The 21,105-nt window shown below is 37.3% G+C and overlaps 1 protein-coding gene across 7 annotated transcripts in view; it reads right to left on the reverse strand.

Moving 5' to 3' along the window:
• Window positions 1-21,105, reverse strand: part of BCL11B (BCL11 transcription factor B) — a 165,920-nt gene that overhangs the window by 125,191 nt on the left and 19,624 nt on the right. The window lies entirely within an intron of this gene.

Genomic DNA, 21,105 nt, shown 5'->3' on the forward strand with positions numbered 1-21,105 from the left:
TGTTTCCTACATCTATACATTCCAAAACATTCAATATGTTAATATGAATAATTACTTTCCTGTATAATGTGTGTAACTTTCTTTTCACAAAGAAATACCAACAAAGGCTTTGATGTTGAATTTGGACCAATCAGCTGTTATATTGAATACTTCAGTGCAGTTCAGTTTATAAAACACTCCAGTAGAAAATAAATTTAATAGATTTTCTGGCTTCAATATAGTCAATCTTTTTCAGTCCTAAGGAGAGACAGCAAATTGTTTCCTTCTCTTTCACAGATAATTTATTTCTTCTTTTGTGTATGTGTATATGTGTGTACCTGTGTATATATGTAGTACACACTCAGAGTCATTCACAGAGAAGTCATAAAAGTCAAGATGGTGGCCAGAACTGCATGATCAAAAGCCCATTTTCTTTTCACATGTAACTCATGTAGAAAAGTGACTGATAGATTTGATGGAGCAATCATAGCCACCATCTTGAATTTCCAACCTCTCTTTACCACCCGGGCACACTTTTAAAATGTTCTGGAAGAAGTGCCTTCGATTTTACACTCAAGCACTCTCTGAAAGTGCTTCTTCCAAAGCATTTTCAAGCTGTGCACAGCCCTAAAATACATATACCCAAGAGATGTTTACAACAATATTTAATCATGTCAACCACTTATGCACAATGGAAGACAACTTGATAGTACAAAAAAAAAACCCTACCTCTGAATTGTGCTAATTATATCAATGTGATGTTCTAGTTTGTTCTAGTTTGTTTACTTATTTATTTGAAAAATGTATATGGCCACCAACTTATTCACTCACAGTGCCTCAGAGTGGCTTACAGAAATAAAATCCCAAGTACAAAATCCAATAAACCCCCACTCCCTTGTTGACACCAATCAAACAAACTATTCAATGGGCCCCATATAATCTTGGAGTTCCAAGGCCCACTTGGCAAAGCCATGTGTCCAGGACCCTTCAAAAGAATATCAAGGTGGGAACCAATCTTATCTCTGCAGGGATGATGTTCCATAGGGAAGGAGACACCATAAAAAAGGCCATTCTTCTTAATCCCACTAGATGAGTCTCCTTAATAGGGGGGACCTGTAAATACTCCACAGAATATTTACAAGTGGTCTGTGTTGAAAGAATGTACCGTGTATGATACATATGAATATTATAGGTAATTCTCAACTTATGACTGTAATTAAGCCCAGAATTGTGATTGTAAGTTGTTTTGATCATTAAATGAATTACCACATGACCATGCATTTTACACTCTTTTCTGCAGCAGCAGTTAAGCAAATCCATTATCCAATATGTTTTTGCTGAAAACCAGAAGTAAACATCTTTTTCCAGTAAAAAAAAAAAATTAATCAGTCATGTGACCATGGAACATTACACATGGCTATTGAGCACCCAAAATGTGATCACATGACTGGGAGGCAGCCAACAGAACTTCAAATTCAGGTTGTATGTAGCTCTAAGGAGATCCATCATAACCTCCACCCTGTTGAAAGTTGAGGACTACCTATACAGGGTCAACATAATAGTACAACATATATCCTGTCAATGTAAGGTATCAATATATATGTTCCCACTGACAGTAATTGCTAAAAACTCATAATTCCTTCCCATGTAATATGCTATAATTAACATATTAAAAACTTTAAACACATATATCTTGGCATAACCTCCTCCAAAGTCAGCTGAACCTGCATTCTGATATGATCCTATGCACTTTGTAGCCCCCCAAACCCTAAATTAAAAGAATTAGGTAAAAACCCAATATCTCAGCAGAATATCTATAGATCAAAACAGTGTTATGTAATTACTGTGATGTGATAGATAGATAGAGAGAGAGAGAGAGAGAGAGAGAGAGAGAGAGAGAGAGAGAGAGAGAGGGAGAGGGATGAACATATGCACATGCACATATACACACGTGAATTCTAGTCTCACCTTAGGCATGAAAGCCAGTTGGATGACTTGGACCAGTTGCTCCCTCTCAATAGGGTTGTTGTTGTGGGGAATACAGGAGAAGGAAAGAGTACTCTGTATGTTCACTGCCTTGAGTTACTTATAAGGCAATAAAGACAGGATAAAATATTTTTAAAATATAATAAATATTAATAGATACTAATAATTTGCAGTGTAACCATGTTTCAATAGCATTCTTACTTCCCAAGTAGCCCAACTAGGAAAAGATTGTCTGTAGTTTGTTTGGAATTCATTGTGAGGTCTGGAAGGTATTACTGGGAGCAACTAATCAAAGACTGTCCACAAAATTTGTTTATATGTAGTTGCTCCAGCAAGTAATCTGCAAACGAAGAGTTTCTTAGCTTGTACCATCAGAAAAAGATCCAGGTGGAATGAAAGGATACATACTGTTCCTAGATTGGGTAGCTCTGCTCTCAGTCATTCATGTCCTAGTAAGCTCCTGATTAAAGTATTATAATATACTCTACAGGCATTGCCCTTGAAGAATATCTGGAAATACAGCTAAATAGAGTGATAAGGACAGTTTTATGTGCCGCCAGAACAGCACACATGACACTTCTGTTCCACAAGCTACATTGGTTGCTAGTCTGCTTCCTGGTCCAACTCAAGATTATTGTTTTGACCTTTAATACCCTGCACGGTATGAGTTATTTGAAGGACTGCCTATCTTGTCAGAACTGGCATGCTATACTGTAGGTCCCTGCTCCTAGGAAGCTATACTTGACCCAGTAGACAGGCCTTCTCTGCATGGTACTCATCTTAAGAAATATCCTCTCCTTCCCCCAAAATGAGATTGGTTCCATTGTTCATTTTCTGGAAGTCCCTCAAAACCTGATCATGCCATCACACCTGGGGTTCCTGAGAGCTAGCGAGGCACTGAGGTAACTGCATTATTGCCAATGCCCATTGCCTTCTCTTAGCCTTTAATTGCAATACTTTGCATTTTTCTGAATAACTGTCCTTTATATGTTAAATATTTTATTGTATGTCACCCAAATCACCTTTTTGTGATAGAAGTAGACATTTAAATTGGATGGATGGGTGGATGGATGGACCGAGGACAAATGAATGAAATTAGCTATTCTTATGTCATCTAAATGAATCCACTCAGTTTTTGGAAAAAAATTTCCTAAGAATTATATAAGACACTTTAAGTTCTGTTAAAAAAAAATATGTTCCAATCATTGGGGGGGGGGGACCTAGCCCCTACTCTATAAACTACTTCATATAATGCTTAAGCCAACATGTCATTTGAATTCCTTATTTCAAATTTCAATTTTGTCGAATACTTTTTGTTGAAAGATGAATGACATAAAGCACAACCTGGGTCTTTTCCTATTACAGCAACAGCTATTGGTTGTGAATACAAAAGCAGCTCTTTATAGTTAAGTATGATAAAGAATGAATGGCATGTGCTATTCCTATCAAGGTAAGTGCAAATAAGAGGTTATATGCATGAACAAATATGTTTCTCTAACCTTAATCTGCCTGCTCCTGATTCTGAGTTTAGCATGATTCATTTGCTTAGCTGATCCGTGGACATTTCAATCTTCAGTGCCTCCATCTCTAGGTTTCAGGAAACCTACACTGCATGCAGCAATTTGAAGATTTACATGACTGTGTATTATTTATTCAGCTGCACTCCCAACAATGATTTATCAAAATATCTGACTGAAATGGTATCTCAAGTCATTTGACATTCACTGTAAAGACTATCCAACCAATCACACATATATTTTCAACATGCAGCGGTATGGTGTTGCGTTAAACCCCCACCCCCACCCCACAAATGAACATATATTGCAACAGACTCTCTTAGTATTGTGAGCTGAGATGACCAAGGTCAGACATAAAGGGGAAATTCACAAAAAAGAGGCAAACCTGTAAATAATACATCACCAACGTGTGTCATGCTTAGTATCACCTCTTTCCTCAACAGCTATTTATACATATCAATGCGTGTTTCCCAATATTTTCTCCAAAATGACTCATGAAGAATATTCAGCTCTGTTATGGAAAAGATCTTCACCCCTAATTTAGAAGGATCATCTCTTCTGCTGACAATCAATTTCCCAAAGTGTGTTGGGAAAAGGAACTGTGATGATGTCGACTAAAGTGGGAATAAGAACTGCAGGTGCCTTTTGTTATAGCTGAATAAAAGGCTAGATCCAAGTCTTTCTTGGTAGTGTAAAGACTAAACAACCATGAAGCCTCATTACAACAAAAGTAAATGCTGAGAGTAATCTAATTCAAAATATGACCAAATTAAAACATGTGCTAACAAATGCTACTTTGGTTTCATGTAACCCAAGTTAGTCACTGCCAGTCAGCCAGCAACAAAGCAATCCATCAACAAGGATTCAACATCCCCCAGGTGTACCTAAGCCAGATCTCCATTAATATGCCATATCATTGCCTATAAGAAGAAAGAATCAAAAGAGGTTCCCTGTTCAATATTATACATAGAAATATTTATAAATCTATGAATTATGAAGGATGTGAGTACAAATAAGGGCCAATTGAATACATTTTCAAACACTAGAATTTGAACTTCAATTACTTAAGATGCAAGTTCCCAACTGAAAGAATAAATAATGGTAAATAAATTAGATTAATTTTCTATGACCTGAAACAAAAGGTTGGACAGTATGAATATACATGCACAGATCTTCACTACTAGAATACATAGCTGACACAGCAATAGCACTTACTTATATGCTACTTCATAGTGCTTTACAGCCCTCTCTACGCGGTTTTACAGAGTCAGCATATTGCTCCAACAATCTGGGTCCTCATTTTATCAACTTCAGAAAGATGGAACATACTGCAACCAAGTACTTCTCATACATACATTATGCTCACATAAACTGCTCATATTTTACTTCAATTGTTTGGACATTTTGTTGTTACTTCTTAAAGTCTGTCTTTTTTTCTGAATGAATGAATGAATGAATGAATGAATGAATGAATGAATGAACGAACGAATGTTTAAATAGCTTCTCAACTTACTTTCAGTGACTCCAGACAGCTTACAAAGGTAAAAACCCAATATAAAAAAACAATAAAAAGCAATAACACCCCCCCCAGCTCTCTGGAGACACTAATCAGTCAGTCAAATAAGGTACTTGATGGGCTCAAACGAGGTCTTCAGGGCCTTGGGAAAGAGTGTCAAAGTGGTGGGCAATCCTTTCTCCTAATACACAATACAATGAGAAAGATATAAAATGGATACACAGACCATTGATTGCTACCCAAGGGGGCAGGGAATGGGATTCTTCATGTAACAAAAAATCTGTTCCAGTCAAAATGACAAAATTACACTTCAAATCCTTTCTTTTTGTCTCTTTGCCTCTTTTAAAAATAAAAAGTGACTTTGACAAGACACATTTTGATTATACAATTTATTCCATAAAAAATTTATAGACATGAATAGATTTTTAAAAAAAATTAGTATATTTATTGTGGCTGTTCACACAATCTGGGTGGCTTACAAAATCTAATACATGGTTAAAACAATTAAAAATCTAGATAAAACGGGATAAAAACAGCCACAATAAAAGATAACATGGGGCACCCCAAACAACATTGAAAATCCAGATTTTGTGACAGATAAGAATGGGAATAGGGTCGGACAATAATTATGAGAATAACTCTCCAAAGTTGATGTAAATCAGTAGAATTAACGTGAACTGAAGAGCGCATTCAGATGTACCAAACCAGAAAGTCTAGTTTAGGCTTCCATACAGCCTTCCATATATTTAATCAAGTGAATGATTATTTCTCACCAGGGGTGGGATTCTACCCATTCAGACTGGTTCGGGCAAACCGGATTTTAAGTTTTCATCTGGTTCGCCGAACCATTATTTCAACCGACCGGCTGGCCCCGCCCACCCCACCCCTCCCAGGAATCTCCACGTGGCCCATTTTCGATGGAGGTAAGTACAAGGTTCATGTGGAGGCTCTGGGAGGGGAAAAGTGGGCCTTCCAGAAGTCCAGAAATGGGTCTGTTTCCAGCTTCCAGAGGGCCTCAAGAGCCCGGGGGAACCCATTTGTGCCCCCCCAAAGGTCTGGGGAAGGCCCTTGGGAAGGCAAAAAAACGGCCCTCCTGGAATTACCGAAAGTCCGGAAACGGGACTGTTTCTGGATTCCAGTGGGCCTCCAGAGCCTGGGCGTCAGTTTTTGTCCTCCCAGAGGCCTGGGGGAAGCCTCCAGACCCTTGGGAAGGCAAAAAATGGCCCTCCCAAAAGTTCCGGTAAGCCACGCCCACCATGGCCATGCCCACCAAGCAACTAGGCATCGAACTGGTTGCTGGGATTTTTTAATCCAACCCCTGTTCTTTACCTTTACTTAACACATATAAATGCAGAGTTTTAAAACATGAAAGTGTTCCAGAAGGAAAGGAGAAGGTAGTCTTATCACTCTTCAGAGGCCAGGAAAAAGGTATGCTACCATATTCACTAACAAACAAGAAAGACAGGCATTTGGACAGACATAAGTACAATCTCATAGCAAGCTTATTGCTGCAATTATATACATCTGGATGCACTATGAGCTTGAATAACACTATCATTAGGACAGTTGAGTATTTTTGTTACAATCATCCGCATTATATTTAATCTCTGTATATTGTTGAATAAGATCAGTTAAAATGAGTTAGTTTCTATAAAATTATATGACAGTGGTATTATGGGGTAGAATATAAAAACTATATTAATACACTACTCCCATTGCTTAATTTTAGTACACAGGTTAACTTAATTTTACAATAAAACAATTAGCTATGGCTGATGCCAATAGTGAGCAGAATAGTAATTAAAAGTAGCATACCTGTTTCAAAGCTATTTCATTTATAAAGCAGAATTATAAAGTTACACCCAGCTCTCTAATCCTGTGTCCTTTTTTTTGCATATAGTACATGGATAAGTATTATTATGTAATTTTTGCATTTTCAAACCATTATGTGAATAAAAACTTATCTGAAATGTGCAGTTCTTTGAATTTTGCAATTATGAAGCAAGATATGGAGAATATGCAAAAGCATAGTTTCTGAAATTATTTCCAATAGCCAACTGTGTCTAATGCTTCCATTGGAAGCATGTGCCATTGGAAGCATGGGGTACATTACAAACACTTTGACCCTCTGGGCCAGGAGGGAAAAAGCTTAGAATGGAGCAATTACCAACATCTCAAGCCATTGCCCAATTGCTTTTCCTATAAAGATGAAGAACTTTTCCTCTTCATCTGGTCCTTTCACTCAGTATTTTTATCATCAGTTTCTTCTATAGTATCAAGCCTTGCCCATATCTAAAAATTATCTTGCCAACAGTAAGATAGAGTCCCAACCACTTTTATATAATTTCTTTCTTGCCATTCCACATGATTAGAAAGAATAAAAATGCATGTTAAGGTAAAATTATACAAAAATATGTATGTTTATTGAAAAAGTATATCTAAATATATGTAAGGACAAATAGGAAAGCTATACACCTTAGACAAAATTGCAGACTGGAATTTATATATCTGGAGAAATATGCACCAAAGTCTATAATAAATTATTGCTTGTTTTTTTTTAAAGCCCTCAAATTCAATTAATTGAATTTTATATATTATACATACAAACTCACAGATAAGCCAAAAATTTGATTCAGTTTATCCACTGATGGGCTTATCTGTGAAGCTATACCCGTGATGGCAAACCTATGGCATGTGCCGAAAATGGCACGCGAGAGGTTGCCCAGAAGACCCCCACTACGCATGAGTGCATGCCGCCTGCCTACCAGCAGATTGTCAGGAATTTGGTGTGCATGCATGGAGGGATGAGGGTGCACAGGAGATGCACATGCATGCACAGAGATGCATGTGGCACAGGGGTTCTCATGCGTATGTGCAGAGATGCTTGGTGCACACGTGGGGATCACGCATGCATGCGCAGACGCATGGCATGTGGGGGATCTCACACGCATGATCAGAGATGCATGGAGCACGCGGGGGATGTTGTGCATGCATGCACAAGGGGTGGGGGGGCATGCACATTGCCTTCTGGGTGCTGACACGTGAGCATGAGTGCAATTTTCAGAACAGGAGCTCAAAAAGGTTAGCCACCATTCGGCTATACTGGTACAATATATGACTATTACTGTGATAATATTTTTTAAGTACCCATATACCTAATATAAGCCAATCTACAGCAAACCCCAGAACCCCAGTGAAATGGGTAGGATATACATTTAATTAATAAATAAACAAATCTCATATTATTAACCATAATATCATTGGCCTATCTACAAATGGTAGATTTGTCGTGTTTTGGTTAAAAATTTGAGAGTAGGCTTATCCAAAGCATATACAGTATTCATAAAATGAGACAGTGCAATTTACAATTCATTCCTCTCTAACCTATATCCCACAAAATAACAATACTGCTTTGCTTCTCTTATCTAACATATTTTCATTTAAATAGAGAAAATAAAATCCAAAGCCAGTAGAGATAAAGATACATTATAAACATATGTGGTCTGGAATTCAGTAAGTGGTGACTATTCATTTCACTTCTCAATGGTTTCCCTGATTTCAAGGTCTTTATACAGAAAATATACTGGTGAATTATAAACTCTGCCTTTGGTAATTTCTCCCAAAATGGATATGGAGGATGGCCTGTAGGATGCGGTATACTAGCCTTCCCTTTTTCACCATACGCAGAAGTATGATTTGTGCAAGTTATATACATAATACAATGCAACAGAAGATTATATCACTGACACCTGCTTGTGGCTAGTCTAGTTCTGTACTATGAACATAAATCTGCCAGGAGCATGTAAGACAGAAGCAACTAATTAGCCAATTTCACTTCTCCCACACACAATAAGCGAAGAGCCTTCAATTATAAAAGCACAGATGATCATTTCAAACTGAGGCTGTTAGCCTGGAATTGTCTCTGTAGCATTCAGATGCCAGACCAAAGAGATATTTTTGTGATATAGGACATCACTGTAGTTTGATTGTACCTACTGATTTTTGTCCTTTTTCTTCAAGGAAAGTACAAGAGGCCACAATAGAGACCTCTTCTTCCTTCCACGTGAAACAAATTTGAGGAAGGAAGTGGTTTTGAGAAAGGAATCCTAAATTATCCATTTCCATGTGCCATGATTATAATTCAGATCAGAACCCCACATTCTTACTTTCAAGTAAAAAAAACAGGACAGCAGCACACTTCATAATTATGATAATGTGAAGTTTAGCTTTCTGGTATAAAAGCTTTCTGCATCTTAGTTAGTTACTGTGCCTTAGCCTAACTAATCACAGGATAGTTGCGAGACTAAAATTTGAGGGTTAAGTCGCAGTAACCATATCTTTTATATACTTGAAAAGTGCTATTACAGACCTCAGCAGTGGTGGGATTCAAAAAATTTTACTACCACTTCTGTGGGCGTAGCTTGGTGGGCGTGGCATAGCTTGGTGGGCATGGCAAAGGAAGGATACTGCAAAATCTCCATTCCCACCCCACTCCTGCGGAAGGATACTATAAAATTTCCATTCCCTCCCTACCCCACTAACCTGCTTTCCAGCTTCGTACTCCTGTGCAGGACAACAAAAGACTCAGCCGATCATCTGGGACTCGGGAGGCAGAGAATAGATGGGGGCACAGTCAGTCAGAGATAGTATTTGCCGGTTCTCCAAACTACTCAAAATTTCCACTACCAGTTCTCCAGAACTGATTAGAACCTGCTGTATACCACATCTGGTCCTCAGTCATCTTTTCCAAAGATGGAATATACCAGGGGTGGGCAACTATGGCCCTTTTATGAATTATGGACTTCAACTCCCAGAATTCCTGAGCAAGCCTAGCTCAGGAATTTTGGGAGTTGAAGTCCACAAGTCATAAAGGGGCCATAGTTGCCCACCTCTGGAATATACTAATATTCATTACACATTTTTTCTGAACCTTTCTTAAAAGGTGGTGCCCAGAACTGGACAGAACACTGTAGATGGAGTCTGATTATCTCTGCCTTGACTACTGTGGATTATCTACCAGCTATCAAGGATTACAGCTACTAAGATTAAAACATTCAACCATTTATGAAGCTGCTTTAAATAATAAACAACTCCTAGGTAGTGAAACTTTCTAGTGAAGCATCTCTCAACCTGATGCTCTCCTGGTTGGAAATTATGGGAGATGGAATCCAACACACCTAGAGAGCACCTAGCTGAAAGAAACGATGTGTTAAGCTCTGAGATGTTATTGTCCACCCAGAAAGATCACTAGCTCTTTCTAGACAGGAAGGGCTATGAAATACTTTGTGTTTAGGATGGGACTATCCTTGAAACCTGATTTATTTTGGTGAGTTCATGAGCTGTAATTGGTAGTTTTGTCCTCTGGCTCTAATTTCCTAGGGATAATACTTGATTCTCTTGATTCTCTTCTAGTCCTCACACTATCAACCAACCTTTGGCCTGACTAGTACCCAGCATACAGCCCTAGCTCAATGCTTTTTCAGCCACTTAATTTCAATCTGTCTGCTACTGCAGAAACTCAAAATAATACTTTCCATCGTATCTTAGCAGCATGACTTTGACTGCTATCTACTGAAGATGCCATGATGGCTTGTCTGATTCCCAAATGCTAATATGGGGTGCCTGAATTCGTAATGGTACACAATATAAATGTCTCTAGGTAGACAGCAATAGTAATTGGCTGTCATAATGCAAGGAAAGCTAATCCATGCCACTGAGTTAACACTCATGCAATGTACATGTATTTTATTTAATTTGGAGGAAAAATAGCAATTCTAAATATATCAACAGCTTCTTCTCATAGCAACCTATGACAATGTTTAGCTTCCAGCATATATGGCGGCTCAGTGGTTAGAATGCAATACAGCAAGCTACTTCTGGTGACTGCTGGCTGCCAGAAGTTTGGCAGTTCAAATCGCACTGGCTCAAGGTTGACTCAGCCTTCCATCCTTCTGAGGTCGGTAAAACGAAGACCCAGATTGTTGGGGGCAATATCCTGATTCTGTAAAAAACCACTTAGCGAGGGCTGTAAAGCACTATGAAACGGTATGTATGTCTAAGTGCTATTGCTATTTGTTTTGTCTCCCTAGCAGTTTAATTATTTAAATCAGTGGCCCCCAACCTTTTTTGTGCCACGGCCCGGTACCGGCATCACAAAATGATCCGCGGCCCGGTACCGGCATCAGCATGCATGACAAGGCAAGGCGAGCCGAGCGACCGGCCAGCCAGCCGTCCCCCGCTTCTCCCCACCACCTTCAACTCCTCCTTTGTACCTTTTTTGTGCTTTCTTAATCTCCTCCGCCATCGGGACGGCTCTTCGTTCGAAGCCACCACCCCCTCGATGAAACTAAGGCGCGAGGATTCCTTCAGGACCCAAACGCCGCTTTCCAACTGGAAAAGCTCACCCGGAAGCACTTTCTCGTCGAAACAGGATGGCGGCGCCCAGCAAACTGGCGGGCCGGTAGAAAATGATCCATGGACCAGTACCGATCCAGGGCCCGGTGGTTGGGGACCCCTGATTTAAATGACTAGAATAAACATACATAGGACAGGGGCTGCATTGTAACTCTCTTTTTGATACTTAACCCCCACCCACTACTATCTCTGTTCATTTTGTGTGTGTGCATGTGTGCATGTATGTGTGTGTTCTGTTTCTCCTCCCCTCCCCTGAAAAAGTCTGACACCCTCATTAAATATTGGAACTATCAGCCTATACTGTTCCTATACTGGCTAATTATTCTGGGAATTATAGTGCAAGACAAAGTGAGGGTACTTTGTTCATGAAGCAGAGACTACTGCTTTGGTGAATGGACTAAAAACTGACTTTCTGTTGTATCTTCTACAGTCTTTGCAGCAATTAGCACAGCTGTCTAATGAATTTCAACTACTGGTTTCTTCGATCTTCGTAACTCTAAATGTTGTTCTTTCATTCTATTGCTGTGAGCTGCGGGCTAACATTGCTACACTGCACCAAACACAGATGTGATGCAATCTTTCCCCGCAGGTTTCACTTTCTAAGCACCTACGCACATAATCAGAACCGTCAAATGGCCCTAAATTTGCTAGACTGTGCCATTTCCACCTGTAAAAAGGGAATGGAAAGGGGGATGGGAGAAATCTTTTTGAAGATTCACTATGTTAAAAAAACCCTGTACTAGAATGCCAGCAAAAGAAAGAAGCTAGAATCCCCTTTTTATTGATTTTACAAGAAGCTATTTCATATGGAAAAGCATCCAAGCATGTAAAGTATGTTTGTAAACTTTAATTCCAAAAATCTATGCTATGAGACAATTTCAATTGTATTTCATCTGAAAGTCATAGAGATAAAATAGGACAACTGGGGAGCAAAACTGACAAGAACCCAAGCCTATATTCTTATTATGAACAGATTTGAAATCTGGACTATAATTTAAAATAAAATTCTAAAAATATCATGAAATCAGAGTTTTGTCACTAGATATGCACATATTTATTAATATTTTTGTCAATCTTATTGCCAAAAAAAAAAATCTTGCAAAAATGTCAAGTGTGTTTTTTCAGTGTTTGAGTCAGCCAGGCCTCTGGTCTCTTTCAAGACTGTCATCTCTTCCAGTATCATGCTTTCACACTCCTATTTTATTTTAATTTTTTTTATTACCTCATACCACTTTTTTACATTCTTCGCTTTCTATCCAAAGGGGAATATAGCACCAAAAATCCCTTAATGGCCATATTACTATGTAATACAAATAAAATGTAGGTATTAGAGCTCAGAATTGCAGCAAAAAAACTTTGATTCTAAAATGTCACTGATTTTTTAGCATGAACAGCCTGATCTTTTTACATTAAAGAGATTGCTTTACCATATATCTGTTAGGAAATCTATCCCCTCAGAACTAAATTAAATTCCAGAAATTAAAAAATAAGAATAAAAATCAAAAAAAGAAAGAAGGAAGGAAGGAAGGAAGGAAGGAAGGAAGGAAGGAAGGAAGGAAGGAAGGAAGGAAGGAAAAATAGCTGAAGATATGACAAAAGAATAAGAAATTATGTACCGTTCATAGATAGTACATGGAGGAAAGTTAATTCTATTGTAAATTGCTTTCAGATTTTTTTAAAAATGGGAAGCTTCTTATGCTATAAATACATAAATAATAAAATCGGCTTCCAAAGTATGCACTGATGAAATACTGGTTTTTAAATCATTTAAAAACAAAATCAAACCATCCTGTACAGAGAACTGGATAGGCCTATCAGCAACTATTGGCAATGCCATCTAGAAACTTCCATATATGAAGTCATGGTATTTTCCAAGTAATAAATTTGAGGAACCAAAGTAAAAAAGGCTAAAGCTTTTGTGCCAGGTTAGACTTCCCAACACCATCTTGCTCGTTTATGGAAACAGTATGAAGGATCTTCAAGCTGATTCAGCAGCTTTCTATGTGTTATGACTGAAAGGAAGGAGAAGGAAGATTAAATGGTAGGTCAATCCAAAAGACTTCAGTTCAGAAACTTTCATCCTCCATTAAGTCTGGGCAACACTTCTGTCTGAAATCTGGGATAATCTGTTTCAAAACAATGTACACATCATATGGACTTTTATTTCATAGTTTCCTATCTCCTTAAGGAAAGAATCCATCTGGAGAGAATGCAGAATGCTATACCATCATGAGATCTCCCTTGAATCAGTATGGATTTATTTGTAGATGATTTTGGTTTAAATTAAATCATTCAGCTCACAATTATTTCATCAGCTCATTACTATAGACAGTGCTTTTCTTGAACATCTTTATTTCTGAAAAGCACATTTCATAAATTAAACAAATCAGTAGCTACAAAAAAATACAGTGGTATATAATGGAAAGCCTTCTTTAAATCAGACATCCTTATTGATACTACCCAAATCTCCTACAATAGAAATGTAACTGATCATTGGGCCATCACTATAGATATATATACCATTATGTGTAATTATTTGCACTGCAAAACACAGGATTTATGCTTTAACATTCTCACTTGATTCCATCCATCATTTTCACTAATTCTATTCACCTATCTGGCTGCATATATTAAAACCCAGCAAAATGTTGTAAATACAAGCATTAGTTAGGACAGCCAGAGTAGTTTTAATGTTGGCTTTCTGTAATTTTAGAGTGTCTAAACACCATAGTGAATTAATAAACTGACTAACCAAATGTGCACAAAATTGTGGTCCAATATGCAAGACTTCCAGGTTTTGATATCCCGATTATGAGAACATTTCAAGTTCAACATTAAATATCCCCATTTGTCCTCTGCATTTCTTTAAAGTTTCTTCATTATTGAGTATATATTTTATTTATCTAGTTACATTGCTTAAGAGTTATTTCTAATTTTTTGTGCATCAAGGCAGACTCATTTTTATCACTTTATATATACTTTCAAACAAATGGAATAGGAACATTTTCCACGGCACAAAACATAAAACTAAAAGTGGAAAAAACTAATCCCTAATAGAAAAACTGTCAAATACTAATGAGACCTAGGAAGGAAAACAGTGAATTTGAGATCATTCATTAGGATTACAGAAGGAATTATTAATATTGTCAAAAAATATCCGACTATAATACCACCAGAGAGGTTTTGGAACTAGCTACGTGTGGGAAGAAAAACCGTTACCAAGGGGTGTGTCCTCAGTTTTTCAACTTGGTCTGCATAGCTAGGAGACTAGAGACTACCCATCCTGGACACTCCCTTCGGCTCAGTGGAGAAAATACCAGTTCGAACCAAGTGCACCTACAGAAACACGGTCACTTGATTCTGCCAGGATGCAGTTATGAAAGGAGCAGGTTAAAAAGCATGAACATTCAAATGTGCTTGCAGGTGCTCTTTGAAATGTATTGTCCATGAACTAATGTACAACACATTTTTGTCCTGTCTCCCAGAAAAAGAAAGGTAGAAACATTTCAGCCAAACCCAGTGCTTAACTTCATCTGGTTAAGCCACAGCTCAGAAAGGCGGTAGGGAAGGTGGAATGGCAATGGAAGCAACATTCATACATCACTCTGAGAAAAAGGAAGTCTAAGGACATGGCATGAGTTTGAAAAAAGTAACTACATCCCCTTTGAGGACAATTCTTAAGCCTATTTCTGTTTTTTCCTCTTCCAAACTAAAGACTAAAGTTATCTCTGAACAACTTGCTCTTCTCATGAATTGACAGATTTATTTTCAAGAAATAAGCAAAACTTATCTACTTTTCCTTTATTGTTAATCTACACACAAAGAAATAATAAACAGAGCTTGTCTGTCTGAAATGCAATGGCTGCAGTCCTCAGAATTCAATTAAACTCAAATAATTAATGTTTCTGCCATATTCAATTACTTTTACACATTTGAGGCTCTGATGTTTTCTCCCTTTATTCTTTTAATCTTTATTTCTCTTCTCTTATTTTTTTAAAAATTTGTTTAAAAGTGCTGGTGGAGCAGAAAAAAAATAAAATGTAAATATGAACACAGTTTGCAGTTCAAATGTTATAGTCTCCTTTTAGCTGACATAGCATGTCAATTGTTATGTGCCTTTGATTAAAATAACATTTAAAATGCTTTGAACAAATATATCTCCTCCATTCTTCTATTATTTTACATATTTCTTAGTAGAATAAAGAAGTTTTCATTCTTCCTGTCGTAGCACAGAAAAGCCTTAGAATATCTTTTGTCATAGAAAAAGTGAAAATATTATAGGCTGCTGATTACCAAAAAAAAAAGAGGAGGTGGGAAAGTGGGGAGGGGATACAGAGAGAGAGAGAGAGGGAGGGGGAGAGAGAGAGAGAGCACTGCCTTAGAGATTAAGTTTCCCTTTTATGAAATCGTATTTAGTCTCTTTCTTTTTTTTAACAAATCTAACAACAATGCTCTACAGACTCTCACTGGGAAATACCTTTAGTGTTAAATATAGATTCTGATTTTCTTGGCTAATACAGAAAGCCTTTCTATTGAAAAATAAATAAGGGGTTTGGTATATCCCACTAAAGCCTTTTCAGTGAATGACTTTTGTAGGGGTTTTTTTCATGGCTATCCTCCATGGCTGTAATATGAAGCTTTTATCCTACTATTGAAAACTATCCTGTGCTGTTTAAAAAAAGAAGAGAGAAAGAGAAAAAGAAAAAAGGGAGAAGGCGAGCAAAAATCTTTAACTAATATAACAGAACAATACTGAACTTGAGCTTTGACCCTAATTTTAATGCCATCTTTTACCAAAGGGTTTGAATCCTGGATAGAGAAAAATCAAATGAACCACATATTTTTATTTTATTTTCAGATTCAAAATCTTCCAATCACTGTCCAATTAATCTTAGCTTTAGCTTGGGGGGGTGTTAAGACCTACAGTTCTGCTCTTTTTTTAATAGTGTGCTTAATATCATTCTTACTCATTCTCCCTATACTTGAAGAGTAATGGTTTTTTTTTTTAATTTGCAGACTTGCCATGCTGAAAGTGAAAGTATGCTGAGGGTAACCAAAATAAAAGGCAACTTCATAAAGCTAGAGTTTTTATAGATGGAGAATGTGACTACCAAAATATAATTGCTAGTCAAAGGCCTGAAGAATATAGAAGAGAGGAGGAGGAGGAGGAAGTAGTGCTGTGATTCATCGAGATATATATTGCAAGGATCGACGCAGATGAAGTCTGCATGTGGGCACATGTACCACACAGAGCTCATGGCCTCCAAGGACAACCATCTTATTTTTTCCCATGGAAATGAATGTCAAGTCTTCATGTTTATACAAGAAAGCAAAGGATTACCCAGGAGAGTCAGTACGTATGGTAGTTAAGCAGCTGGACAGGGACCAAGGAGATTCAAATTCAAATCCATACTTAACCAAGGAGCTCACTGGATAACTGCATACCTGTCAAGCTTGTTATTGAATGGATAAAAGGAGGAGTAATCACCATTTACAGTCTTGAGCCCCTACAGGACATAAATGCAGTACAAAAATAAATCAGGGAAATCATTGAAGCAAAGTTTAAATTTGGTTTTCGTGTTCTCCTGCCTTTAAGAGCCAAACCAGTTCATATCTCTTCCTCTGAGTTTTCCCTCTTATAAGATGTGAAAAGGGTGAAACTAGAATTTATATTAAGCACATCTTTGCATCATGCTTCTTAAAAGAATACAAATGACTGTTTTGGGGAGGAATCATAGCAGATTCTAGTGAGAAAAAGGAGACGTTTAATTATTTTCTTCCATACTATTTCTGATGAGACTCACTCTCTCAAAGCTAATATTTGTATTGGTCAAAGAGGAATTCCTCATCATCCAAACTGCAAGTTCAAAAGGATTACTTTTCACAACATCATGAAAGATAAACACTTCACTGTTTCCTATTTCTGAGATTCTGCATTACTACGATAACCTGTCTCTGTTCTTTCTGAATTTTAAAAAGCACTACGCAGAGTGCACAAATAAAGTATGCATTTAACTGTCACTTAATGACCCAATAGTAACCTTTGGGGAAGAGGCTGTGAATAGGTATCTGGACTTGGAAGTTGAAGGTGGTTAGGCCTGATCAGTAGGTTGGATGGAGACTTTCAGAGAATTTCAGGCCTATCCTAGAAAGACAAGACAATCTCAAACTATTGGTATATTCTTGCCAAGCAAATCCTACGGACATGTTCTTTAAATCCAGGAGGAGCAAGTTCAGCTCAAAGCTCTTTATGTCATTTTTGATGGACAAACTACAAAGGGATTCCACTGTATATTCAACAGGCATCTCTTATTTTAAAAGGTTGGGATAGGGTCCAAAACTAAACTCAGCATATAAGGAAAAACTAACCTTTAAAGGTCCAAGTGTAAATGTGCAGATATAAATAACTTAACATAATTTGAAAGTGAATTCCATAGCTGCCCTGTGATTGTGAAGTCTGAAAGTCAAGGACAAATTTATGCAACTCTTTTACCAATCAAGTTATACAGATGATGCTTGTGTAAAGTTGTTTTTTTTTTGGGGGGGGGGGTGCCTTTGAGTCAGTCTTGATTCTTGGTGATTATAGGAACAAGTCTCTGCAGTTTTCTTGGCAATATTTTCAGAAGGGATTGCCATTTGCTCCCTACTGAGAAATGAGTAGCCCCAAATCACCCTGTTGGTACCCATACTCAAGGCAAGAGTAAAACTCACATCTCTCTGCTTCTATTGTAATGCCTTGGTGTAGCTATTAAATATGTTGTACTGTTAACTGGAAGAGTATGAGTTCAGGTTCTGACTTAGGCATGAAGCCAATTAAGAGGCTTCATAGATTCTCTTTGTCAGACCTAGGAAGGAAATAACAGCAAATTACACTCAAAAATGTTGCCAAGCAAGCTGCATGGAGTTTTTCATGTAATTCCCAAGACTCAAGCCTGACGCAAAGTGACAATTTTACCCCTAAAAGTAGATTTAGGCTACCTTACACTCAGTGGTGGGATTCAATTTTTTTTACTACCGGTTCTGTGGGTGTGGCTTGGTGGGCGTGGCAGGGGAAGGATACTGTAAAATCTCCAATCAGAGGTGGTATTTGCCGGTTCTCTGTACTACTCAAAATTTCCACTACCAGTTCTCTAGATCTGGTCAGGATCTGCTGAATACCACCTTTGCTTAACACTGAAGTTGTCATATCGTCCAAATTTAATATAGAGATTCAGTGCCTTATGCTTTGGCATTAGGAAGTCTAACTTAAGAGTCACTACAGATAGTCCTTCACTTATAACAATTTATTTTGCGACCATTCAAAGGCACTAAAAAAATGACTTATTTTTCACAGTTGTTTTTCACACTTATAACCATTGCAGCATCTCTATGGTCATATGATGAAAATTCAGACACTTGGCCACTGGCATGTATTTATGACGGCTGCAGTGTTCTGGGGTCATGTGATCACCTTTTGTGACTTTCTGACAAGCAAAGTCAATGAAGAAGCCAGATTCACTTAACAACCATGTTACTAACTTAACGACAGTGATTCATTTAACAACTGTGGAAAGAAAGGTTGTAAAACAGGGCAAAATTCACTTAATATCTGCCTTGCTAAGCAATGGAAATTTGGGGGTCAATTGTGGTGTAAATCGAGGATTACCTGTATAAGTGAAAATGTGGGATATATATTTTATAAGACAATATAGGAATCTTTTCTAGTAGATATCTGTGTTGGGTATTATGCATGGTTTCAGACAAGAGTCTTTTCTAGTCCTACCTCAAAATGCCAGGGAAATCTTCCTCCAAGGCCTAGGAATTATCCAGACAAAGCATGCTAAAGCCAAAACAATAGAAAAATGGGAGACTAGACGTTTCTAAAAACAAAACAAATCTAACACAAAAGCCATTGTCTCTCTGCCAATCAGAGTCCAGGGTTTTCCAGAAGTTCCTGAGCTATAGACCTTTTATGCCTATAACTCCCAGCAACTTTAAATTGACTGGCAAGTTGTCAAGGTTCCTATCCTGCTAGAGACAATTCATTCAGCTGCAGCTGGTTCTGTTAAAATAAGATTAAATTGATTTCAGCTTGACTAGTGGCCAAGTACGTTTATGATAACTATCCAGGGCTTAAAAGGAAAAAAAAAAACAAGACAATTTCTCTCAGCAAGTCAGCCTCTTGCTCTTTAATATTATGGTCATCTGCTGAGTAAGTGCAGGCTACTCATTTTCTGAACACAGTCTCAAGAAGGCCTTTACATGCCCATGCTTACAAGAATGTCCCAAACACTGTAGAAATAAAAAATATTGTGTTCTTGTGGCCTCAGACAAGTTCACATTCATTTTATTCTTAACTAGCAAAAAAATAATTTCAGAAACAAAGCATGCATAATTATTTATACAACCCTTTTTTTTGTTAAAAACAGTTGGGAAACCTAAACATCAGAAGCCGCAGACCTGTTCAAAGGCTATGAAGTCAATAAGATCAGTTCTAGGTAAGCCAGAAGCATCCAATTTCCTCATTTGTACTGCTGTGTCTGCAACGCAAAACTAAGAATGCGGTAGAGAACAGCAGATTTGTATGGGTAAAAACCTATAAAATCTTCACTTTAAAATCATAAGATCACCCCACCGGAACAATAGCCTAACTCAAACAACATGTGAACAACATGAAGGACATTTTATGGTGGATGCGAAATAAAGTTACAAAAAAATTGGATACAAATAAATACTCTAATTCAGTTTTAAGGACAAATTTACGATAGAAACCGAAGACTTGACTTTTGAGATTAAAGGAGACACAACTAGAAAAAAGTCATGTAAGTTTGTTTTACAGCATATATGAGAACTGCAGTGAGATTACTATATGCTCGAAGAGTGGAAAAGTTTGACACTATCCACAATAGACACTCGCCACTTTACCACAATAGGTGAAGATGATATAACTTGCAGAGATGGCTAAACTGACTTCCTTGGTTACAGAAAAGACAATATATGCACTTAAGGCTAACTGGAAACTCTTATAGAGTTTTTGCTTGAAACAGAAAAACTGTACTTATGAGTTGTGATTTTAATGATTAGAAAAAATGAATAATAGAAGACAGTGAGCTTTTTTAATTATATGATTAGAAGTAACTTTGCAATCATGTTTTCTACAAAGGAAATTAGAAGCCCTCCTTTTTATTTTTATTTCTTTCTTTCTACATTTATGTCTTTTTTTCTTTTCTTTCTCTTTTTCTTTCTTTGTTTTCTTTATTCTGGATTAGTTTGTGTTAATGTTTATGTTCTCTTTAAAACTTTTAATATATGTGGGGGAGGGCACACTCACATACATATGAACAACAGACAAACCAGGAAGAAAGGATTATGCAAATTAAACTTTTTTATAGTTGTAGCTCCTAACTATCCCTTTCTTCAGAAATATATTGCATTCCCATTGAGCAACTGCCCTGTTTTCCTGGTGTTCCATATAAGTTCTGGAAAGCATACACTAAATGCATCTCTATTAAACTATTTTAAAATTCAACAATGTCTTATCTTCTTATATAGTCCTGATATTCTTCTGCCTGGACACTAACTCTGCCATATTTCCTAAAGTAAGCTCAACATGGTTATTTTTTTAAAAAAAAAAACCTCCAACCCATGAAAGAAAGAAAAAAAAGACCCTCTCCACATATGTGAGGTCTCCATCCCTTATTATGCATCATTGCT

This window comes from Pseudonaja textilis, chromosome 1 (genome assembly GCF_049901715.1).
Source record: "Pseudonaja textilis isolate UNSWEBS1 chromosome 1, rPseTex1.2, whole genome shotgun sequence".
NCBI lineage: Eukaryota > Metazoa > Chordata > Lepidosauria > Squamata > Elapidae > Pseudonaja > Pseudonaja textilis.